This window comes from Cibotium barometz, chromosome 50 (genome assembly GCF_041138505.1).
Source record: "Cibotium barometz isolate CiBa-2024 chromosome 50, ASM4113850v1, whole genome shotgun sequence".
Lineage (NCBI taxonomy): Eukaryota > Viridiplantae > Streptophyta > Polypodiopsida > Cyatheales > Cibotiaceae > Cibotium > Cibotium barometz.
This window is the reverse complement of record NC_141095.1, coordinates 10,785,298-10,812,928: the sequence shown is the minus strand read 5'-3', so window position 1 is coordinate 10,812,928 and position 27,631 is coordinate 10,785,298.

The following is a 27,631-nucleotide window of genomic DNA, read 5'->3' as shown; positions in this document are numbered from 1 at the left end:
GTAATCTTACTCCCACCAATCTCCTTTCTTTCTTAATCTCCTTCATAGCTTGGCAACAACAGGAATTAGTTTTACCCCTGATGATTTCTCACCTTTAAGACGCAAGAGAGTCTGTGAAGAAAGACTTTATAGAACAGTATGAGCGCTCACTTTTTCCTCACCTAGGAACTTCTGTAGCTCAGACCAAATGGCGGACCTATCAAAACATAACTAGGGTAACACCCTGGGGTCAGCAGCACTTTCGTAACAATGTCCGCTTGGCCATGGTTATTAAAGCTTTGGGTTTGGGTCCCCGATACTACTGCGTCATGAGATCAAGGCATCTTGGGTTTTCTGAGCGAGTCTTCTTACTGGCGTGTTTTCTTCCTCATGAGAAGATATGCCTTTATCCCGTTTTTAGCTTGCCTCTCACAGGTCCTTTTGTTAGATCACCTCATACCACTGAGATAGGTGCGGTAATAACCAGCAGAATCATTCCCATAGATGAGTTACCCTATACTTGTGCAGCTTGTGAGTGCTGCTTTTGTGACCATATGATGGACGGGCTTATGGCAGTGTAAAGAGTTCTTCTATCTTTACTGTATAAGTTCCGAGAATGAATAAAGTTTAAATCTTGTTCTTATCTTGCTTTCTTTAAGACTTTTCTTGGTGGTTAATCTTGATTAAAATTTTTCTCTAAGTCTCATATTCGTGCATCTTGCGAAATTATCCCAGTTTGCGAGATGAGGACATCTCGCATTTTTTAAGTGGGGTAGAATGTAAGATTCCTCCTCCACCCCCTTTTTTGATGTCTAGTATCTTCCCCTGTAATCAATCCCTCTTCAGAAATATAAAGACCTTGTTTCTAACTGTTTTAGCCTAGAGAGAGAAAATTATTCTAGAGAGAGAATATTCAGATCATGAATATTTTTGGATAGAAAAATAACTCATCTTATTAAAATAAGTTCCCCTGAAACAGAAATTCAAAAAGAATTTTCCAATGTGCAATTGGAATTAATTGGAAATAGGTATAAAGAACCTTAGTCTAAGGGTCTAGATTTTCAGAAATTTTTGGATTATGGTCCAATTAAGGTTCCTATGGGCCAATAGCATCAATCCATGTGTAGGGAGGAGATAAATCCAAATTGTAAAAAGAAGATACCCAAAAATGAGTAAATGCTCACATAAGATGAAGAGTTGAAAATGTACAAGGTTTATTAGTAAAAAACTATGAGCAAAAAAATCTTGACACATATGTAAGGAAGGAGAATTCTTTAAAGAAGGTGCATATTTCACATAAGATGAAGAGTTGAAAATGTACAAGGTTTATTAGTAAAAAACTATGAGCAATAAAATTTTGACACATATGTAAGGAAGGGGAGTTCTTTAAAGAAGGAGCATATTTCACATAAGATGAAGAGTTGAAGATGTACAAGGTTTATTAGTAAAAAAACTATGAGCAATAAAATTTTGACACATATGTAAGGAAAGGGAGTTCTTTAAAGGAGGTGCATATTTCACATGCTTGAATGAGTTTTAAACTCAAAAATAATCTGATATTTTTATCTCTCATCTCTCTTGAACCAAACCAAATCAAAATGGAACCAAATCGAATCAAAAAGTAACCAAACTAGATCCAAATCTAGTCCAAATTCAACCAAACTGACTTGGAAAATTCTAGAATCAGTTTGTTTGGTTAGGAGCTCAATTTTTCCTATAAATAGAAGCCTTCCCTTGTTGAAAAAAATATAGTGTCTTATGCATTGTTACTCTACTCTACTTAAGCCAAGAACTGTGAATTCTTTAATAATTCACTAGTTTTGATACTTCTCTCTTTCTTCAATCCCCATTGGTGGCTCCATCAACATACTAAACCAATTGATTGGTTGGGGGCCTCTACCGTGATCAAAGAATCAAGCAAATTATAAGATAAGTATAGTGAATTTTTATCTTTTCTATAATTTCTCAATGATTCTCTCTTCTCAACCCCTCTCAAGCTTGAGAAGCTTAATTGATATGGTTTTTGAAATGCTATTGAAGTTAATTAATTAATGATAGTAAAGAATTACATAAGATTCTATTTATATTTAATTCTAATGGTTTTTCTCTCTCTCACTTAAGAAATGGTCATACTCATGACCCTTTTCAATCCAAATGAAGCTTTTCATAAGGCTTTTCCTTAATCCAAGATTAAGCTATGCTTGAGGCCAAATTAATGGCTTTTTCTATACTTTTAGTTTATGTTTATCGATGATTCAATCCATTATGGATTGATGATCCAATTAGAGACCATTCTAATTATTTCCTTAATGGTAAGCCTTATCCCTTAGAAAAAATTTGAGATTTATCAGTCATAGTAGCGGAGCTATGGCAAAATTTTTATAGAAATTACGCATAAAATAATTTCATTCAAAGCATAAAAAGAGGACTTCCTACCATATTCTAGGAACTATCATCCTAGATTAATTAAAAGAATATTATTATGCATAGAGATATGGATGTTTGCATGTAGATGTAGAGATATGGATGTGAGTGTGAATGTGGAAGTGGATGTATGCATGGAGATGTGGATGTATGCATGTAGAAATAGATGTGTAGATGAGGATGTTAATGGAGATGTGGATGGATGCATGTAGATGTAGATGGGAATGGAGATATGGATGTATGCATGTAGATGTAGATGTATAGATGTAGATGTGAATGGAGATGTGGATGTATACATGTAGATGTAGATGTATAGATGTAGATGTGGATGTGGAGGTGGATGGATGCATGTAGATGTAGATGTATAGATGTAGATTGGAATGGAGATATGGATGTATGCATGTAGATGTAGATGTATAGATGTAGATGTGGATGTGGAGGTGGATGGATGCATGTAGATGTAGATGTATAGATGTAGATGTGAATGGAGATGTGGATGTATGCATGTAGATGTAGGTGTATAGATGTAGATGTGGATGTAGAGGTGGATGTATACATGTAGATGTAGATGTATAGATGTAGATGTGGATGTGGAGGTGGATGGATGCATGTAGATGTAGATGTATAGATGTAGATGGGAATGGAGATATGGATGTATGCATGTAGATGTAGATGTATAGATGTAGATGTGAATGGAGATGTGGATGTATACATGTAGATGTAGATGTATAGATGTAGATGTGGATGTGGAGGTGCATGGATGCATGTAGATGTAGATGTATAGATGTAGATGGGAATGGAGATATGTATGTATGCATGTAGATGTAGATGTATAGATGTAGATGTGGATGTGGAGGTGGATGGATGCATGTAGATGTAGATGTATAGATGTAGATGGGAATGGAGATGTGGATGTATACATGTAGATGTAGATGTATAGATGTAGATGTGGATGTGGAGGTGGATGGATGCATGTAGATGTAGATGTATAGATGTAGATGGGAATGGAGATGTGGATGTATGCATGTAGATGTAGATGTGTAGATGTGGATGTAGATGTGGAGGTGGATGTATGCATGTAGATGTAGATGTATAGATGTGGATGTGACTGTGGAGGTGGATGTATGCATGTAGATGTAGATGTATGGAGGTGAATGTGAATGTGGATGTGGATGTATGCATAGAGTTGTGGATGTATGCATGTAGATATAGATGTATGTATGTAGATGTAGATGTATAGATGGGGATGTGAATAGAGATGTGGATGTATGCATGTAGATGTATAGATGTGGAGGTGAATAGAGATGTGGATGTATGCATGTAGAAGTAGATGTATAGATGAGGATGTAAATGGAGATGTGGATGGATGCATGTAGATGTATGTAAGATCCCTGTTCCCACCGAGCAACGGATTCGGGGTACTGGCAGCGGAAGTAGCGCTTCTCGCGCGGGACAGGGGTCCCACACTCGGGGCCTCGCCCACGGATATCCGGATAAGAGACTAATCCGTCGGTTGTTCCAAACCGAACCCGGAAAAACTTCCTTTACCGGAAAGCACGGGCGATTCCACCAGGATAACTTTTTACTCTAACGTAGTCAAGATCATTTCTGATCGAGATGATCCGATTACATCTATAAGATACTTAGTCAGTTCAAGGAAGAAACTTGCACTTGGATCATTGGGATCAACGCTTTTTTCCCCATTCAAGAGGCACAGCCGTTGATTCCTATCCATAGAACAGTTATTGTCCGGGATTTATTTTTTTTTTCTATCGTAAAAACAAAAGTTTGAGTCTCGATTTACGGATCCATCAGTCCAGCCTAACCCCATCCAATCCCATGGGTTAGCCAACCGCCCAACCACTGTAGTGATGGGATCCAATTAAAAAATTTGGTTAGGTTTTGTCCCGGGTACCAAGGAAAAGAGTTCCAAGGCCCCCTAGCCGGATGTTCATGCAAAATAAAACTAGTCACACCACTCACACACCCAATATGAAATTGCCTTTTTTCCAACCAGATTCAACCAGTTTAAAACAATCCTTTAATAAAACCATAGTATCATTGATCACCATCTTCCAATTTATCCAATTGATTCTTAATTTCCCATCATTCCTTCATCAGAGTATATATGGCATCATTGGCAACTAGAACGCTCAGGGGCCGTTTCGATAGTTCCTAGCCTTTAATAATTTTCCATCATTCCTTCATCAGAGTATATATGGCATCATTGGCAACTAGAACGCTCAGGGGCCGTTTCGATAGTTCCTAGCCTTTAATACTTGGCAATATAATCACTTATCAAGATGGACTCTCGTTGAAGATCAGCAAGATCAACCAACAGATCCATATAAGGGGCCATGGACTCATCCATTGAAGACCAGCAAGGTCAATCAACCAGATCCATGCCCGATTCAGAAAACAACTCCAACTCTGTTCCAATATCTTCCTCGACGCACGCGTGGGTATCCTAGGCGACCCAGAGCCCGAGCACCGTATGGTCAGCACCCTCTAGGATCCTTCGCAGGTAACCTAGCGCTTCACGCATAGGCCGCTTCCTTGGCCCCTCATCCACCGTACCGGAAGCTCACCATTTTAATCGCACCGAGGCTGGTCAAGACCTCGGCCGACCTTGCTACGCGAGACGTCCTTCATTGACTCCCCGTCAGCAGTTGCAACTTTACCATCACGACTTTAATCACAAGACGGTCAAAATGCTCCCCCCAGCATTCTTGACATAAAACAATCATTTGCAAACAGCATTTACAAACAGCATTTACAAACAGTTTACAATACAATTTCTATTTTAACTTTCATTTTTCCACATTATCCCTCATCAATCTACATTACTTATTCCATATTCCATTTATATGTATACTCATCCCATCACATCATTTCTATCTCATCACTTCAGATTCCCTCACATCACATATCGCATATTCACATCCATACATCTACATCTATATGCGTACATTCACATCTACATACATACATCTACATCTCTATGCATACATCTACATCCACATTCACATTCACCTCCATACATCTACCTCCACATTCACATCCACATCTATACATCTACATCTACATGCATACATCCACCTCTACATCCACATCTACATCTATACACCTACATCTACATGCATACATCCACATCTCCATTCGTATCTACATCTACATCTATACATCTACATCTACATGCATCCATCCACCTCCACTTCCACATCTATATCTATACATCTATATCTACATGTATACATCCACATCTCCATTCACATCTACATCTATACATCTACATCTACATGCATCCATCTACCTCCACATCCACATCTACATCTATACATCTACATCTACATGCATATATCCATATCTCCATTCCCATCTACATCTATACATCTACATTTACATGCATCCATCTACCTCCACATCCACATCTACATCTATACATCTACATCTACATGTATACATCCACATCTCCATTCACATCTACATCTATACATCTACATCTACATGCATCCATCCATCTCCATATCCACATCTACATCTATACATCTACATCTACATGCAAACATCCACATCTCCATGCATGATAAAATTCTTTTAATTAATCTAGGATGATAGTTCCTAGAATATGGTAGAAAGTCCTCTTTTTATGCTTTGAATGAATTTATTTTATGCGTAATTTCTATAAAAATTTTGCCATAGCTCCGCTACTATGACTGATAAATCTCAATTTTTTTCTAAGGGATAAAGCTCATTATTAAAGAAATAATTAGAATGGTCTCTAATTGGATCATCAATCCATAATGGTCTCTAATTGGATCATTAAGAAAACAATTAGAATGGTCTCTAATTGGATCATCAATCCATAATTGTGAGATCCCCCTGTTCCCACCGAGCAACGGATTCGGGTACTAGCAGCGGAAGTAGCACTTCTCGCACGGGACAGGGGTCCCACATTCGGGGCCTCGTCCACGGATATCCGGACAAGAGACTAATCCGTCGGTTTTTCCAAAACCAAACCCGGAAAAAACTTCCCTTACCCGGAAAGTACGGGCGATTCCACCAGGATAATTTTTTACTCTAACGTAGTCAAGATCATTACTGATCACGCTGATCCAACTGCACCTATAAAGATACTCGGTCGGATCAAGGAAGAAACTTGCACTTGGATCATTGGGATCAACGCTTTTTTCCCCATCAAGAGGCACAGCCGTTGATTCCTATCCATAGAACAATTACTATCCGGGACTTACTTCATCTATCGTAATAACAGAAATTGAGTCTCGGTTTACGGATCCATCAGTCCAGCCTAACCCCATCCGATCCCATGGGTTAGCCAACCGCCCAACCACTGTAGTGATGGGATCCAATTTGGAATTTGGTTAAGTTTTGTCCCGGGTACCAAGGAAGAGAGTTCCAAGGCCCCCTAGCCGGAAGTTCATGCAACATAAATTAGGCACACCACTTACACACCCAATATGAAATTGCCTTTTTCTTATCATCAGCTAACTTTAAAACAATCCTTTAATGAAACCATAGTACCACTGATCACAATCTTCCAATTTATCCGGTTGGTCCTCAAATTTCCCATCATTCCTTCATCAGAGTATCTATGGCATCATTGGCAACTAGAACACTCACCACCTGTCCACTCAGAGGCCGTTTCCATAGTTCCTAGCCCATAATACTCGGCAATATAATCACTTATCAAGATGGACTCTCGTTGAAGATCAGCAAGATCAACCAACAGATCCATATAAAAGAGCCATGGACTCATCCGTTGAGGACCAGCAAGGTCAGTCAACCAGATCCATGCCCGGTTTCACAAAACAACTCTTACTCCTTGTTCCAATATCTTCCTCGACGCACGCGTGGGTATCCTAGGCGACCCAGAGCCCGAGCACCGTATGGTCAGCACCCTCTAGGATCCTTCGCAGGTGACCTAGCGCTTCACTCATAGGCCGCTTCCTTGGTCCCTCATCCACCGTACCGGAAGCTCACCATTTTAATCGAACCGAGGCTGGTCAAGACCTCCGTCGACCTTGCTACGCGAGACGTCCTCCATTGACTCTCCGTCAGCAGTTGCAACTTTATCAGTTAGGTCTCCACGACCTTAATCACAAGACGGTCAAAATGCTTCCCCAGCATTCTTGACATAAAACAGCTATTTACAAACAGCATTTACAAACAGTTTACAAATACAGTTTCTATATTAACTCTCATTTTTCCACATTGTTCCTCATTAATCCACATTACTTATTCCACATTCCATTTATATGTGTACTCATCCAATCACCTCATTCTCCATCTCTTCACTTCAAATTCCTTCACATCACATATCATATATTCACATCCATATCCACATCCATACATCCACATCCATATCCACATTCATATCCATACATCCACATCTACATGCTTATCCCATTTTTACATCTTCATTTATACATTCACATCCCATATCCACATTCATACATACACATCCATATCCACATCCATACACCCACATCCACATCCACATTCACATCCATACATCCACATCTACATCCACATACATACATACATCCACATCCACATTCACATTCACATACATCCACATCCACATTCCCATACATCCACATCTATACATCCACATTCCACATTCACATCTATACATCCACATCTACATTCTCATTCACATACATCCACATCCACATCCACATTCACATCTATGCATATATATCTTCATGCATATATCCATTTTCACGTTCATACATCCACACTCCCATCTCCACATCCACACATCCACATACATACATCCATTTTCACATTCCCATTTATATAACCCCATATACCTTCACATCTAATCTTTTACATCACATCCATTCTCGCCCTATCACAACCCATATACATCTTATCCTATCACATACACTTCTTACCTCATCCCCCCATACACATATTAATTCATCTTATCACCTACTAACTTATTTCATAAGCATCTTATCACCTCTTATCACACCTCTTATCACATCTCTTATCACCTCCTAACTTATTTCATAAGCATCTTATCACACCTCTTATCACATCCTCTCACATCTCTTATCTATTTATAGAATACAAGAGAATTCTTTCAATTGAATATAAGATTTCTTTATACATTTATTTATGAATAAATTCTATTTAAGGAGATTAATACTTTCAAAGTAAAAATCAATCTTTTATGCATCTTCCTATGCATAAATTCATTTTTAATGAAAATGACACTTTTGAATTAAATTTTAATCTTTTATGCATTTTTCTATACATAAATTCAATTTAGATGAGAATGACACTTTTGAATTAAAAAATCAATCTTTTATGCATCTTCTTATGCATAAATTCAATTTGGTAGGAATTACACTTTTAGAATAAAAAAATTTCTCTTATGCATCTAAGTTAAGCATAAAATCCATTTACGAGGAAAATCACACTTTTAGTATAAAAAGAATATCTTTTATGCATACCTATATGCATGAAATTCAATTATGATAAAAGTCACACTTTTATAATAAAATAATCAACTTTTATGCATACCTCTATGCATGAAATCCAATATGATAAAAGTAACACTTTTGATATAAAAATTTTTCCATTATGCATACTTCTATGCATGAAATAAAAATGGTAAAAATAACACTTTGATATAAAAATTTATCCATTATGCATACTTCTATGCATGAAATAAAAATGGTAAAAATAACACTTGATATAAAAATTTGTCCATTATGCCTAATATTAAAATTCAATTTCTCCATGATTGTAATGAAATTCTTTCAATTAATCTAGGATGATAATTCCTAGAATATGGTAGGAAGTCCTCTTTTTATGCTTTGAATGAGATTATTTTATGCATAATTTTTATAAAAATTTTGCCATAGCTCCGCTGCTATGACTGATAAATCTCAATTTTTCTAAGGGATAATGCTTATCATTAAGGAAATAATTAAAATGATCTCTAATTGGATTATTAATCCATAATGGATTGAATCATCAATATTCATAAACTAAAAGCATAGAAAAAAGCCATTAATTTGGCCTCAAGCATAGCTTAATCTTGGGTTAAGGAAAAGCTTTATGAAATGCTTGATTTGGATTGAGAACGGGTCATGAGTATGACCATTTCTTGAGTGAGAGAGAGAATTTACATAAGAATCATTAGAATTTAAACATAAATGAAAATTAACTTCAATAGCATTTATTAAATTATGTACTCTTCACTACTATTCAAACTTCAATAGCATTTAAAAAAAACCATACCAATTAAACTTCTCAAGCTTGAGAGGGGTTGAGAAGAGAGAAACATTGAGAAATTATAGAAAGATCAATATTCACTAATTACCTTACAACTTGCTTGATTCTTTGTTCACGGTAGAGGCCCCCAACCAATCAATTGGTTAAGTATGTTGATGGAGCCACTAATGGGGATTGAAGAAAGAAGGAAGCTCCAAAAACTAGTGAATTATTAAATGAATTCACAGTTCTTGGCTTAGGTGGAGTAGAGTAACGATGCATAAACACTATATATTTTTCAACAAGGGTGAGGCTTCTATTTATAGGAAAAATTGAGCTCCTAACCAAACAAACTGATTCTAGAATTTTCTAAATCAGTTTGGTCAATATTTGACCATTTTTAGGTCAGTTAAGCTAACTTTTTGGAACTAGACTTGAATGAGGAGAGAGGAGAGATGAAATATCTCAATTTTTATGAGTTTAAAACTCATTCAAGCATGTGAAATATGCACCTCCTTTAAAGAACTCCCCTTCCTTACATATGTCATATTTTTAATATTGCTCATAGTTTTTTACTAATAAACCTTGTACATTTTCAACTCTTCATCTTATGTGAAATATGCACCTCCTTTAAAGAACTCCCCTTCCTTACATATGTCATACTTTTAATATTGCTCATAATTTTTTACTAATAAACCTTGTACATTTTCAACTCTTCATCTTATGTGAAATATGCACCTCCTTTAAAGAACTCCTCTTCCTTACATATGTCATACTTTTAATATTGCTCATAATTTTTTACTAATAAACCTTGTACATTTTCAACTCTTCATCTTATGTGAAATATGCACCTCCTTTAAAGAACTCCTCTTCCTTACATATGTCATACTTTTAATATTGCTCATAATTTTTTTACTAATAAACCTTGTACATTTTCAACTCTTCATCTTATGTGAAATATGCACCTCCTTTAAAGAACTCCCCTTCCTTACATATGTCATACTTTTAATATTGCTCATAATTTTTTACTAATAAACCTTGTACATTTTCAACTCTTCATCTTATGTGAAATATGCACCTCCTTTAAAGAACTCCTCTTCCTTACATATGTCATACTTTTAATATTGCTCATAATTTTTTACTAATAAACCTTGTACATTTTCAACTCTTCATCTTATGTGAAATATGCACCTCCTTTAAAGAACTCCTCTTCCTTACATATGTCATACTTTTAATATTGCTCATAATTTTTTTACTAATAAACCTTGTACATTTTCAACTCTTCATCTTATGTGAAATATGCACCTCCTTTAAAGAACTCCTCTTCCTTACATATGTCATACTTTTAATATTGCTCATAATTTTTTTACTAATAAACCTTGTACATTTTCAACTCTTCATCTTATGTGAGTATTTACTCATTTTTGGGTATCTTCTTTTTCAAATTGGATTTATCTCCTCCCTACACATGGATTGATGCTATTGGTCCATAGGAACCTTAATTGGACCATAATCCAAAAATTTCTGAAAATCTAGACCCTTAGACTAAGGTCCTTTATACACATTTCCAATTAATTCCAATTGCACATTGGAAAGTTCTTTTTGAATTTCTGTTTCAGGCAAACTTATTTTAATAAGATGAGATAATTTTCTATCCAAAAATATTAAAAATCTGAATATTCTCTCTCTATAATATTTTCTCTCTCTAGGTTAAAACAGTTAGAAACAAGTCTTTTATATTTCTGAAGAGGGATTGATTATAGAAGAAGATACTAGACATCAAAAAGGGGTTTGGGGGAGGAATCTTACATTCTACCCCACTTAAAAAAACGCGAGATGTCCTCATCTCGCAACTTGTGATAATTTCGCAAGATTCACGAATATGAGACTTAGAGAAAAATTTTAATCAAGATTAACCACCAAGATAAGTCTTAAAGAGAGCAAGATTCAAAATACGAACAAGATTTAAACTTTATTCATTCTCGGAACTTATACAGTAAAGATAGAGGAACTCTTTACACTTCCATAAGCCCGTCCATCATATGGTCACAAAAGCAGTCCTCACAAGCTGCACAAGTATAAGGTAACTCATCTATGGGAATGATTCTGTGGGTTATTGCTGCGCCTATCTCAGTGGTATGAGGTGTTCTAACAAAAGGACCTCTGAGAGGCAAGCCAAAAACGGGGTAAAGGCATATCTTCTCATGAGGAAGAAAACACGCCAGTAAGAAGACCCGCTCAGAAAACCCAGGATGTCTTGATCTCATGACGCAGTAGTATCGGGGACCCAAACCCAAAGCTTCAATAACCATGGCCAAGCGGACATTGTTACGGAAGTGCTGCTGACCCCAGGGTGTTACCCTAGTTATGTCTTGATAGGTCCGCCATTTGGTCTGCGCTACAGAAGTTCCCAAGTGAGGGAAAAGTGAGCGCTCATACTGTTCTATAAAATCCTTCTTCACAGGCTCACTTGCGTCGAAGGTGAGGAATCATTATGGATAAAACTAATTCTTGTTGCCAAGCCATGAAGGAGATTAGGAAGAAAGGAGATCGATGGGAGTAAGATTACTGTGAGCGACAAGTAAAAGTTACGACTTATATAAAGGAAGGAGCTAGCGTAACTTAGAAGCCAACGGTAGCTTGCCACTGAAGTTTTACCGTCTTTCCATGATTTGGGTTTGGCACAATTTTCTATAGAAGGCATTAAGAACTTTGAGATGAGGAGATAAAAGAAGTTCGTAAGCTAAGTCACTTACTTTCTTTGAAGTCAGATAAGGCTCACAATATCTGGGGGATAACTTCTTAAACTCCCCAATAGATAAAGAACTTCTTTTGTGCCGTACTCGAATGAAGACCAAAACCTTGGTATCCAAAACACCGATTTTCACTTCTGAACTCATTGTTCTGAATCCTTAAAACAGCGTGACTCCTGAGAAGTATTCTAGGGAAAGGGTCTTCCTTTTTTTTTTTAAACAGAATCTTTCTTTTATTTTTGAGAGGGAATAATTTTAAGATCAAAAAGGGAGATTCTTACTCCTGTATGCCTCGAAGGCTGGGGAGGAATCTTACATTCTACCCCACTTAAAAAAGTGCGAGATGTCCTCATCTCGCCAAGTAGAGGACAACTCTTTTTCTTAAGATCCAATTTATTCTAGGGTTCCTTATATTCTGGTCAACCCAACAGAATACGGGGATAAATATCCCTTATATAGAACTCATCATTAAATAAATTCATTTCAGATCATATCATTCATATCTTTAACACGATAATGGTCCATCAGATCGAAATTTTTTCTTTCTGAACATTCCTCCACGGGAATTTCAGTCAAGTAAGTTTTCAATTTGTCATCCCTTAACTTGATATACCGAGTCAAGTGTTAACAGTAGTACTTTGACAGCACAATCCACTAATCTCATAGTGATTTGTTGAAATCATTATCATCATTTATCATTACAGGGACTCGTCCCATTCATCCTCATTGCGGTTTTGCTCAAGTTATTATATTTCAACTAAATTTCAAAAATCATCATTTTTCAATCAGAATCCCAATCAATTCATCAGTTCCCAAACAGAATTAAAAATCATATCAACCACATTCAAATTCATCATCTGGATAGCATTAACGCTTATAATTTCAAGTCTTAGATTTACTCGTATATACTGTCAGTAAAGAGCTGCAGTTATACTCTCGGTATATACGGATAGTCACGGCCCTTGGAATTATAAGGTAAATACCATCATGCCTAGGCCTCAAGCAAGTCAAGGATTCTATATAATTGCGGTACTTCCATCTGAAGACCCAATTACCAAATTACGAATTTCAATTTGAATATCAAATTGTATGAATTATATCACACAATTACAACCTTTTTGTGTTTCTTGATAAATTTCTGACCTATTTGTCTTCTCAATTGATCTTTATTAACCAAATGCTCTGATACCAACTGTGAGATCCCCCTGTTCCCACCGAGCAACGGATTCGGGTACTAGCAGCGGAAGTAGCACTTCTCGCACGGGACAGGGGTCCCACATTCGGGGCCTCGTCCACGGATATCCGGACAAGAGACTAATCCGTCGGTTTTTCCAAAACCAAACCCGGAAAAAACTTCCCTTACCCGGAAAGTACGGGCGATTCCACCAGGATAATTTTTTACTCTAACGTAGTCAAGATCATTACTGATCACGCTGATCCAACTGCACCTATAAAGATACTCGGTCGGATCAAGGAAGAAACTTGCACTTGGATCATTGGGATCAACGCTTTTTTCCCCATCAAGAGGCACAGCCGTTGATTCCTATCCATAGAACAATTACTATCCGGGACTTACTTCATCTATCGTAATAACAGAAATTGAGTCTCGGTTTACGGATCCATCAGTCCAGCCTAACCCCATCCGATCCCATGGGTTAGCCAACCGCCCAACCACTGTAGTGATGGGATCCAATTTGGAATTTGGTTAAGTTTTGTCCCGGGTACCAAGGAAGAGAGTTCCAAGGCCCCCTAGCCGGAAGTTCATGCAACATAAATTAGGCACACCACTTACACACCCAATATGAAATTGCCTTTTTCTTATCATCAGCTAACTTTAAAACAATCCTTTAATGAAACCATAGTACCACTGATCACAATCTTCCAATTTATCCGGTTGGTCCTCAAATTTCCCATCATTCCTTCATCAGAGTATCTATGGCATCATTGGCAACTAGAACACTCACCACCTGTCCACTCAGAGGCCGTTTCCATAGTTCCTAGCCCATAATACTCGGCAATATAATCACTTATCAAGATGGACTCTCGTTGAAGATCAGCAAGATCAACCAACAGATCCATATAAAAGAGCCATGGACTCATCCGTTGAGGACCAGCAAGGTCAGTCAACCAGATCCATGCCCGGTTTCACAAAACAACTCTTACTCCTTGTTCCAATATCTTCCTCGACGCACGCGTGGGTATCCTAGGCGACCCAGAGCCCGAGCACCGTATGGTCAGCACCCTCTAGGATCCTTCGCAGGTAACCTAGCGCTTCACTCATAGGCCGCTTCCTTGGTCCCTCATCCACCGTACCGGAAGCTCACCATTTTAATCGAACCGAGGCTGGTCAAGACCTCCGTCGACCTTGCTACGCGAGACGTCCTCCATTGACTCTCCGTCAGCAGTTGCAACTTTATCAGTTAGGTCTCCACGACCTTAATCACAAGACGGTCAAAATGCTTCCCCAGCATTCTTGACATAAAACAGCTATTTACAAACAGCATTTACAAACAGTTTACAAATACAGTTTCTATATTAACTCTCATTTTTCCACATTGTTCCTCATTAATCCACATTACTTATTCCACATTCCATTTATATGTGTACTCATCCAATCACCTCATTCTCCATCTCTTCACTTCAAATTCCTTCACATCACATATCATATATTCACATCCATATCCACATCCATATCCACATTCATATCCATACATCCACATCTACATGCTTATCCCATTTCTACATCTTCATTTATACATTCACATCCCATATCCACATTCATACATACACATCCATATCCACATCCATACACCCACATCCACATCCACATTCACATCCATACATCCACATCTACATCCACATACATACATACATCCACATCCACATTCACATTCACATACATCCACATCCACATTCCCATACATCCACATCTATACATCCACATTCCACATTCACATCTATACATCCACATCTACATTCTCATTCACATACATCCACATCCACATCCACATTCACATCTATGCATATATATCTTCATGCATATATCCATTTTCACGTTCATACATCCACACTCCCATCTCCACATCCACACATCCACATACATACATCCATTTTCACATTCCCATTTATATAACCCCATATACCTTCACATCTAATCTTTTACATCACATCCATTCTCGCCCTATCACAACCCATATACATCTTATCCTATCACATACACTTCTTACCTCATCCCCCCATACACATATTAATTCATCTTATCACCTACTAACTTATTTCATAAGCATCTTATCACCTCTTATCACACCTCTTATCACATCTCTTATCACCTCCTAACTTATTTCATAAGCATCTTATCACACCTCTTATCACATCCTCTCACATCTCTTATCTATTTATAGAATACAAGAGAATTCTTTCAATTGAATATAAGATTTCTTTATACATTTATTTATGAATAAATTCTATTTAAGGAGATTAATACTTTCAAAGTAAAAATCAATCTTTTATGCATCTTCCTATGCATAAATTCATTTTTAATGAAAATGACACTTTTGAATTAAATTTTAATCTTTTATGCATTTTTCTATACATAAATTCAATTTAGATGAGAATGACACTTTTGAATTAAAAAATCAATCTTTTATGCATCTTCTTATGCATAAATTCAATTTGGTAGGAATTACACTTTTAGAATAAAAAAATTTCTCTTATGCATCTAAGTTAAGCATAAAATCCATTTACGAGGAAAATCACACTTTTAGTATAAAAAGAATATCTTTTATGCATACCTATATGCATGAAATTCAATTATGATAAAAGTCACACTTTTATAATAAAATAATCAACTTTTATGCATACCTCTATGCATGAAATCCAATATGATAAAAGTAACACTTTTGATATAAAAATTTTTCCATTATGCATACTTCTATGCATGAAATAAAAATGGTAAAAATAACACTTTGATATAAAAATTTATCCATTATGCATACTTCTATGCATGAAATAAAAATGGTAAAAATAACACTTGATATAAAAATTTGTCCATTATGCCTAATATTAAAATTCAATTTCTCCATGATTGTAATGAAATTCTTTCAATTAATCTAGGATGATAATTCCTAGAATATGGTAGGAAGTCCTCTTTTTATGCTTTGAATGAGATTATTTTATGCATAATTTTTATAAAAATTTTGCCATAGCTCCGCTGCTATGACTGATAAATCTCAATTTTTCTAAGGGATAATGCTTATCATTAAGGAAATAATTAAAATGATCTCTAATTGGATTATTAATCCATAATGGATTGAATCATCAATATTCATAAACTAAAAGCATAGAAAAAAGCCATTAATTTGGCCTCAAGCATAGCTTAATCTTGGGTTAAGGAAAAGCTTTATGAAATGCTTGATTTGGATTGAGAACGGGTCATGAGTATGACCATTTCTTGAGTGAGAGAGAGAATTTACATAAGAATCATTAGAATTTAAACATAAATGAAAATTAACTTCAATAGCATTTATTAAATTATGTACTCTTCACTACTATTCAAACTTCAATAGCATTTAAAAAAAACCATACCAATTAAACTTCTCAAGCTTGAGAGGGGTTGAGAAGAGAGAAACATTGAGAAATTATAGAAAGATCAATATTCACTAATTACCTTACAACTTGCTTGATTCTTTGTTCACGGTAGAGGCCCCCAACCAATCAATTGGTTAAGTATGTTGATGGAGCCACTAATGGGGATTGAAGAAAGAAGGAAGCTCCAAAAACTAGTGAATTATTAAATGAATTCACAGTTCTTGGCTTAGGTGGAGTAGAGTAACGATGCATAAACACTATATATTTTTCAACAAGGGTGAGGCTTCTATTTATAGGAAAAATTGAGCTCCTAACCAAACAAACTGATTCTAGAATTTTCTAAATCAGTTTGGTCAATATTTGACCATTTTTAGGTCAGTTAAGCTAACTTTTTGGAACTAGACTTGAATGAGGAGAGAGGAGAGATGAAATATCTCAATTTTTATGAGTTTAAAACTCATTCAAGCATGTGAAATATGCACCTCCTTTAAAGAACTCCCCTTCCTTACATATGTCATATTTTTAATATTGCTCATAGTTTTTTACTAATAAACCTTGTACATTTTCAACTCTTCATCTTATGTGAAATATGCACCTCCTTTAAAGAACTCCCCTTCCTTACATATGTCATACTTTTAATATTGCTCATAATTTTTTACTAATAAACCTTGTACATTTTCAACTCTTCATCTTATGTGAAATATGCACCTCCTTTAAAGAACTCCTCTTCCTTACATATGTCATACTTTTAATATTGCTCATAATTTTTTACTAATAAACCTTGTACATTTTCAACTCTTCATCTTATGTGAAATATGCACCTCCTTTAAAGAACTCCTCTTCCTTACATATGTCATACTTTTAATATTGCTCATAATTTTTTTACTAATAAACCTTGTACATTTTCAACTCTTCATCTTATGTGAAATATGCACCTCCTTTAAAGAACTCCCCTTCCTTACATATGTCATACTTTTAATATTGCTCATAATTTTTTACTAATAAACCTTGTACATTTTCAACTCTTCATCTTATGTGAAATATGCACCTCCTTTAAAGAACTCCTCTTCCTTACATATGTCATACTTTTAATATTGCTCATAATTTTTTACTAATAAACCTTGTACATTTTCAACTCTTCATCTTATGTGAAATATGCACCTCCTTTAAAGAACTCCTCTTCCTTACATATGTCATACTTTTAATATTGCTCATAATTTTTTTACTAATAAACCTTGTACATTTTCAACTCTTCATCTTATGTGAAATATGCACCTCCTTTAAAGAACTCCTCTTCCTTACATATGTCATACTTTTAATATTGCTCATAATTTTTTTACTAATAAACCTTGTACATTTTCAACTCTTCATCTTATGTGAGTATTTACTCATTTTTGGGTATCTTCTTTTTCAAATTGGATTTATCTCCTCCCTACACATGGATTGATGCTATTGGTCCATAGGAACCTTAATTGGACCATAATCCAAAAATTTCTGAAAATCTAGACCCTTAGACTAAGGTCCTTTATACACATTTCCAATTAATTCCAATTGCACATTGGAAAGTTCTTTTTGAATTTCTGTTTCAGGCAAACTTATTTTAATAAGATGAGATAATTTTCTATCCAAAAATATTAAAAATCTGAATATTCTCTCTCTATAATATTTTCTCTCTCTAGGTTAAAACAGTTAGAAACAAGTCTTTTATATTTCTGAAGAGGGATTGATTATAGAAGAAGATACTAGACATCAAAAAGGGGTTTGGGGGAGGAATCTTACAATAATGGTCTCTAATTGGATCATTAAGAAAACAATTAGAATGGTCTCTAATTGGGTCATCAATCCATAATGGTCTCTAATTGGATCATTAAGAAAACAATTAGAATGGTCTCTAATTGGGTCATCAATCCATAATGGATTGAATCATCAATGTGCATAAACTAAAAGCATAGCAAAAAGCCATTAATTTGGCCTCAAGAATAGCTTAATCTTGGATTAAGGAAAAGCTTTATGAAAAGCTTCATTTGGATTGAGAATGGGTCATGAGTATGACCATTTCTTGAGTGAGAGAGAGAAATTATAAAAACCATTAGAATTTAAATATAAGTGGAAATTAACTTCTATAGCATTTATTAAATTATGTACCTCTTCACTACTATTCACCAATTAACTTCATTAGCATTTAAAAAAAACCATACCAATTAAACTTCTCAAGCTTGAGAGGGGTTGAGAAGAGAGAATCATTGAGAAATCATAGAAAAGATCGAAATTCAATATACTTACCTTATGATTTGCTTGATTCTTTATTCACGGTAGAGGCCCCCAACCAATCAATTGGTTTAGTATGTTGATGGAGCCACCAATGGAGATTGAAGAAAGAGAGAGGTATCAAAAACTAGTGAATTATTAAGGAATTCACAGTTCTTGGCTTAGGTAGAGTAGAGTAACAAGGCATAAGACACTATATATTTTAGCTTAGGTGGAGTAGAGTAACAAAGCATAAGACTCTATCTAATTTGGCTTAGGTGGAGTAGAGTAACAAAGCATAAGACTCTATCTAATTTGGCTTAGGTGGAGTAGAGTAACAAAGCATAAGAGACTATATATTTTGGCTTAGGTGGAGTAGAGTAACAAAGCATAAGAGACTATGTTTTTTTCAACAAGGGGAGGCTTCTATTTATAGGAAAATTTGGGCTCCTAACCAAACAAACTGATTCTAGAATTTTCCAAGTCAGTTTGGTCACTTTTTGACCATTTTTAGGTCAATTAAGCTAACTTTTTGGAACTAGACTTGAATGAGGAGAGAGGAGAGATGAAATATCTCAATTTTTATGAGTTTAAAACTCATTCAAGCATGTGAAATATGCACCTCCTTTAAAGAATTCCCCTTCCTTACATATGTGTCAAAATTGTATTGCTCATAGTTTTTTACTAATAAACCTTGTACATTTTCAACTCTTCATCTTATGTGAAATATGCACCTCCTTTAAAGAACTCCTCTTCCTTACATATGTGTCATAGTTTTTTTACTAATAAGCCTTGTACATTTTCAACTCTTCATCTTATGTGAAATATGCACCTCCTTTAAAGAACTCCCCTTCCTTACATATGTGTTTATTTACTAATAAACCTTGTACATTTTCAACTCTTCATCTTATGTGAAATATGCACCTCCTTTAAAGAACTCCTCTTCCTTACATATGAGTTTATTTACTAATAAACCTTGTACATTTTCAACTCTTCATCTTATGTGAGCATTTACTCATTTTTGGGTATCTTCTTTTACAATTTGGATTTATCTCCTCCCTACACATGGATTGATGCTATTGGCCCATAGAAACCTTAATTGGACCATAGTTTAAAGATTTCTGAAAATCTAGGCCCTTAGACTAAGGTTCTTTATACCTATTTCCAATTAATTCCAATTGCACATTGGAAATTTCTTTTTGAATTTCTGTTTCAGGGGAACTTATTTTAATAAGATGAGTTATTTTTCTATCCAAAAATATTCATAATCTGAATATTCTCTCTCTAGAATATTTTCTCTCTCTAGGTTAAAACAGTTAGAAACAAGGTCTTTATATTTCTGAAGAGGGATTGATTATGGGGGAAGATACTAGACATCAAAAAGGGAGTTGGGGGAGGAATCTTACATTCTACCCCACTTAAAAAACGCGAGATGTCCTCATCTCGCAACTTGGGATAATTTCGCAAGATGCACGAATATGAGACTTAGAGAAAATTTTTAATCAAGATTAACCACCAAGAAAAGTCTTAAAGAGAGCAAGATTCAAAATAAGAACAAGATTTAAACTTTATTCATTCACGGGACTTATACAGTAAAGATAGAAGAATTCTTTACACTTCCATAAGCCCATCCATCATATGGTCACAAAAGCAGTCCTCACAAGCTGCACAAGTATAGGGTAACTCATCTATGGGAATGATTCTGCTGGTTATTGCCGCACCTATCTCAGTGGTATGAGGTGATCTAACAAAAGGACCTCTGAGAGGCAAGCCAAAAACGGGGTAAAGGCATATCTTCTCATGAGGAAGAAAACATGCCAGTAAAAAGACCCGCTCAGAAAACCCAAGATGCCTTGATCTCATGACACAGTAGTATCGGGGACCCAAACCCAAAGCTTCAATAACCATGGCCAAGCGGACATTGTTACGAAAGTGTTGCTGACCCCAGGGTGTTACCCTAGTTATGTTTTGATAGGTCCGCCATTTGGTCTGCGCTACAGAAGTTCCTAGGTGAGGAAAAAGTGAGCGCTCATACTGTTCTATAAAGTCTTTCTTCACAGACTCTCTTGCGTCTTGAAGGTGGGAAATCATCAGGGATAAAACTAATTCCTGTTGCCAAGCCATGAAGGAGATTAAGAAAGAAAGGAGATTGATGGGAGTAAGATTACTGTGAGCGGCAAGTAAAAATTACGACTTATATAAAGGAAGGAGCTAGCGTAACCTAGAAGCCAACGGTAACTTGCCACTGAAGTTTTACCGTCTTTCCATGATTTGAGTTTGACACATTTTTCTATAGAAGGCATTAAGAATTTTGAGATGAGGGAATAAAAGAAACTTGTAGGCTAAGTCACCTACTTTCATTGAATTCAGATATAAGGGTCACAGTATCTGGGGGATAACTTCTTATACTCCCCAAGAGATAAAGAACTTCTTTTGGGCCGTACTCGAATGAAAACCAAAACCTTGGTATCCAAAACACCGATTCTCACTTCTGGACTCATTGTTCTAAAGCCTTAAAACAGGTGGGACTCCTGAGAAGTATTCTAGGGAAAGGGTCTTCCTTTTTTAAACAGAAACTTTCTTTTATTTTAGAGAGGGAATAATTATAAGATCAGAAAGGAAGATTCTTACCCCTGTATGCTTCGAAGGTTGGGGAGGAATCTTACATTCTACCCCACTTAAAAAGTGCGAGATGTCCTCATCTCGCAAGGTAGAGGACAGCTCTTTTTCTTAAGATCCAATTTTATTCTGGGGTTCCTTATATTCTAGTCAACCCAACAGAACACTGGGATAAATATCCCTTATATAGAACTCATCATTAAATAACAATTCATTCAGATTATATCATTCATATCTTTAACATGATAATGGTCCATTAGACCGAAAAGTTTCCTTCGGAACATTCCTCCACGGAAATTTCAGTCAAGTAAGTTCTCAATTTGACATCCCTTAACTTGATCTACCGGTCAAGTATTAACAGTAGCAATCTGACAGCACAATCCACTAATCTCATAGTGATTTGCTGAATTCGTTATCATCATTCTAGTTATGAATATCATCACAGGGACTCGTCCCATTCTCCCTCATTGTGGTTTCATTATATTTCAACTAATTTTTAAAAATCAACATTTTTCAATCAGCATTTTCAATCAGAATCCAAATCAATTCATTCATTCTCAAACAGAATTAAAAATCATATCAATCACATTCGAAATCATCATCTAGATAGCATTAACGCTTATAATTTCAAGTCTTAGATTTACTCGTATATACTGTCAGTAAAGAGCTGCAGTATACTCTCGGTATATACGGGTAGTCACGGCCTTTGGAATTATAAGGTAAATACTATCATGTCTAGGCCTCAAGCAAGTCAGGGTTTCTATATAATTGCGGTACTTCCATCTGAAGACCCAATTACCAAAATTACGAGTTTCAGTTTGAATATCAAATTGTATGAATTATATCACACAATTATAACCTTTTTGTGTTTCTTGATAAATTTTTGACATATTTGTCTTCTCAGTTGATCTTTATTAACCAAATGCTCTGATACCAACTGTAAGATCCCTGTTCCCACCGAGCAACGGATTCGGGGTACTGGCAGCGGAAGTAGCGCTTCTCGCGCGGGACAGGGGTCCCACACTCGGGGCCTCGCCCACGGATATCCGGATAAGAGACTAATCCGTCGGTTGTTCCAAACCGAACCCGGAAAAACTTCCTTTACCGGAAAGCACGGGCGATTCCACCAGGATAACTTTTTACTCTAACGTAGTCAAGATCATTTCTGATCGAGATGATCCGATTACATCTATAAGATACTTAGTCAGTTCAAGGAAGAAACTTGCACTTGGATCATTGGGATCAACGCTTTTTTCCCCATTCAAGAGGCACAGCCGTTGATTCCTATCCATAGAACAGTTACTGTCCGGGATTTATTTTTTTTTTCTATCGTAAAAACAAAAGTTTGAGTCTCGATTTACGGATCCATCAGTCCAGCCTAACCCCATCCAATCCCATGGGTTAGCCAACCGCCCAACCACTGTAGTGATGGGATCCAATTAAAAAATTTGGTTAGGTTTTGTCCCGGGTACCAAGGAAAAGAGTTCCAAGGCCCCCTAGCCGGATGTTCATGCAAAATAAAACTAGTCACACCACTCACACACCCAATATGAAATTGCCTTTTTTCCAACCAGATTCAACCAGTTTAAAACAATCCTTTAATAAAACCATAGTATCATTGATCACCATCTTCCAATTTATCCAATTGATTCTTAATTTCCCATCATTCCTTCATCAGAGTATATATGGCATCATTGGCAACTAGAACGCTCAGGGGCCGTTTCGATAGTTCCTAGCCTTTAATAATTTTCCATCATTCCTTCATCAGAGTATATATGGCATCATTGGCAACTAGAACGCTCAGGGGCCGTTTCGATAGTTCCTAGCCTTTAATACTTGGCAATATAATCACTTATCAAGATGGACTCTCGTTGAAGATCAGCAAGATCAACCAACAGATCCATATAAGGGGCCATGGACTCATCCATTGAAGACCAGCAAGGTCAATCAACCAGATCCATGCCCGATTCAGAAAACAACTCCAACTCTGTTCCAATATCTTCCTCGACGCACGCGTGGGTATCCTAGGCGACCCAGAGCCCGAGCACCGTATGGTCAGCACCCTCTAGGATCCTTCGCAGGTAACCTAGCGCTTCACGCATAGGCCGCTTCCTTGGCCCCTCATCCACCGTACCGGAAGCTCACCATTTTAATCGCACCGAGGCTGGTCAAGACCTCGGCCGACCTTACTACGCGAGACGTCCTTCATTGACTCCCCGTCAGCAGTTGCAACTTTACCATCACGACTTTAATCACAAGACGGTCAAAATGCTCCCCCCAGCATTCTTGACATAAAACAATCATTTGCAAACAGCATTTACAAACAGCATTTACAAACAGTTTACAATACAATTTCTATTTTAACTTTCATTTTTCCACATTATCCCTCATCAATCTACATTACTTATTCCATATTCCATTTATATGTATACTCATCCCATCACATCATTTCTATCTCATCACTTCAGATTCCCTCACATCACATATCGCATATTCACATCCATACATCTACATCTATATGCGTACATTCACATCTACATACATACATCTACATCTCTATGCATACATCTACATCCACATTCACATTCACCTCCATACATCTACCTCCACATTCACATCCACATCTATACATCTACATCTACATGCATACATCCACCTCTACATCCACATCTACATCTATACACCTACATCTACATGCATACATCCACATCTCCATTCGTATCTACATCTACATCTATACATCTACATCTACATGCATCCATCCACCTCCACTTCCACATCTATATCTATACATCTACATCTACATGTATACATCCACATCTCCATTCACATCTACATCTATACATCTACATCTACATGCATCCATCTACCTCCACATCCACATCTACATCTATACATCTACATCTACATGCATACATCCATATCTCCATTCCCATCTACATCTATACATCTACATTTACATGCATCCATCTACCTCCACATCCACATCTACATCTATACATCTACATCTACATGTATACATCCACATCTCCATTCACATCTACATCTATACATCTACATCTACATGCATCCATCCACCTCCATATCCACATCTACATCTATACATCTACATCTACATGCAAACATCCACATCTCCATGCATGATAAAATTCTTTTAATTAATCTAGGATGATAGTTCCTAGAATATGGTAGAAAGTCCTCTTTTTATGCTTTGAATGAATTTATTTTATGCGTAATTTCTATAAAAATTTTGCCATAGCTCCGCTACTATGACTGATAAATCTCAATTTGTTTCTAAGGGATAAAGCTCATTATTAAAGAAATAATTAGAATGGTCTCTAATTGGATCATCAATCCATAATGGTCTCTAATTGGATCATTAAGAAAACAATTAGAATGGTCTCTAATTGGATCATCAATCCATAATGGTCTCTAATTGGATCATTAAGAAAACAATTAGAATGGTCTCTAATTGGGTCATCAATCCATAATGGTCTCTAATTGGATCATTAAGAAAACAATTAGAATGGTCTCTAATTGGGTCATCAATCCATAATGGATTGAATCATCAATGTGCATAAACTAAAAGCATAGCAAAAAGCCATTAATTTGGCCTCAAGAATAGCTTAATCTTGGATTAAGGAAAAGCTTTATGAAAAGCTTCATTTGGATTGAGAATGGGTCATGAGTATGACCATTTCTTGAGTGAGAGAGAGAAATTATAAAAACCATTAGAATTTAAATATAAGTGGAAATTAACTTCTATAGCATTTATTAAATTATGTACCTCTTCACTACTATTCACCAATTAACTTCATTAGCATTTAAAAAAAACCATACCAATTAAACTTCTCAAGCTTGAGAGGGGTTGAGAAGAGAGAATCATTGAGAAATCATAGAAAAGATCGAAATTCAATATACTTACCTTATGATTTGCTTGATTCTTTATTCACGGTAGAGGCCCCCAACCAATCAATTGGTTTAGTATGTTGATGGAGCCACCAATGGAGATTGAAGAAAGAGAGAGGTATCAAAAACTAGTGAATTATTAAGGAATTCACAGTTCTTGGCTTAGGTAGAGTAGAGTAACAAGGCATAAGACACTATATATTTTAGCTTAGGTGGAGTAGAGTAACAAAGCATAAGACTCTATCTAATTTGGCTTAGGTGGAGTAGAGTAACAAAGCATAAGACTCTATCTAATTTGGCTTAGGTGGAGTAGAGTAACAAAGCATAAGAGACTATATATTTTGGCTTAGGTGGAGTAGAGTAACAAAGCATAAGAGACTATGTTTTTTTCAACAAGGGGAGGCTTCTATTTATAGGAAAATTTGGGCTCCTAACCAAACAAACTGATTCTAGAATTTTCCAAGTCAGTTTGGTCACTTTTTGACCATTTTTAGGTCAATTAAGCTAACTTTTTGGAACTAGACTTGAATGAGGAGAGAGGAGAGATGAAATATCTCAATTTTTATGAGTTTAAAACTCATTCAAGCATGTGAAATATGCACCTCCTTTAAAGAATTCCCCTTCCTTACATATGTGTCAAAATTGTATTGCTCATAGTTTTTTACTAATAAACCTTGTACATTTTCAACTCTTCATCTTATGTGAAATATGCACCTCCTTTAAAGAACTCCTCTTCCTTACATATGTGTCATAGTTTTTTTACTAATAAGCCTTGTACATTTTCAACTCTTCATCTTATGTGAAATATGCACCTCCTTTAAAGAACTCCCCTTCCTTACATATGTGTTTATTTACTAATAAACCTTGTACATTTTCAACTCTTCATCTTATGTGAAATATGCACCTCCTTTAAAGAACTCCTCTTCCTTACATATGAGTTTATTTACTAATAAACCTTGTACATTTTCAACTCTTCATCTTATGTGAGCATTTACTCATTTTTGGGTATCTTCTTTTACAATTTGGATTTATCTCCTCCCTACACATGGATTGATGCTATTGGCCCATAGAAACCTTAATTGGACCATAGTTTAAAGATTTCTGAAAATCTAGGCCCTTAGACTAAGGTTCTTTATACCTATTTCCAATTAATTCCAATTGCACATTGGAAATTTCTTTTTGAATTTCTGTTTCAGGGGAACTTATTTTAATAAGATGAGTTATTTTTCTATCCAAAAATATTCATAATCTGAATATTCTCTCTCTAGAATATTTTCTCTCTCTAGGTTAAAACAGTTAGAAACAAGGTCTTTATATTTTTGAAGAGGGATTGATTACGGGGGAAGATACTAGACATCAAAAAGGGGGTTGGGGGAGGAATCTTACAATGTAGATGTATAGATATAGATGTGAATGGAGATGTAGATGTATGCATGTAGATGTAGATGTGGGGAGATGTAGATGTATAGATATAGATGTGAATGGAGATGTGGATGTATGCATGTAGATGTAGATGTATGCATGGAGATGTAGATGTATGCACGTAGATGTGAATGTATGCATATAGATGTGGATGTATGGATGTGAATGTGCATGTAGATGTGGATGTATGGATGTGGATGCATGAATGTGCATGTAGATGTGGATGTGAAAATAGATGTATGGATGTAGATGTGGATGTATGGATGTGAATATATGATGTGATGTGAAGGAATCTGAAGTGATGAGATGGAAAATGATGGGATGGGATGAGTATACATATAAATGGAATATGGAATAAGTAATGTAGATTGATGAGGGATAATGTGAAAAAATGAAAGTTAAAATAGAAATTGTATTGTAAACTTTTTGTAAATGCTGTTTGT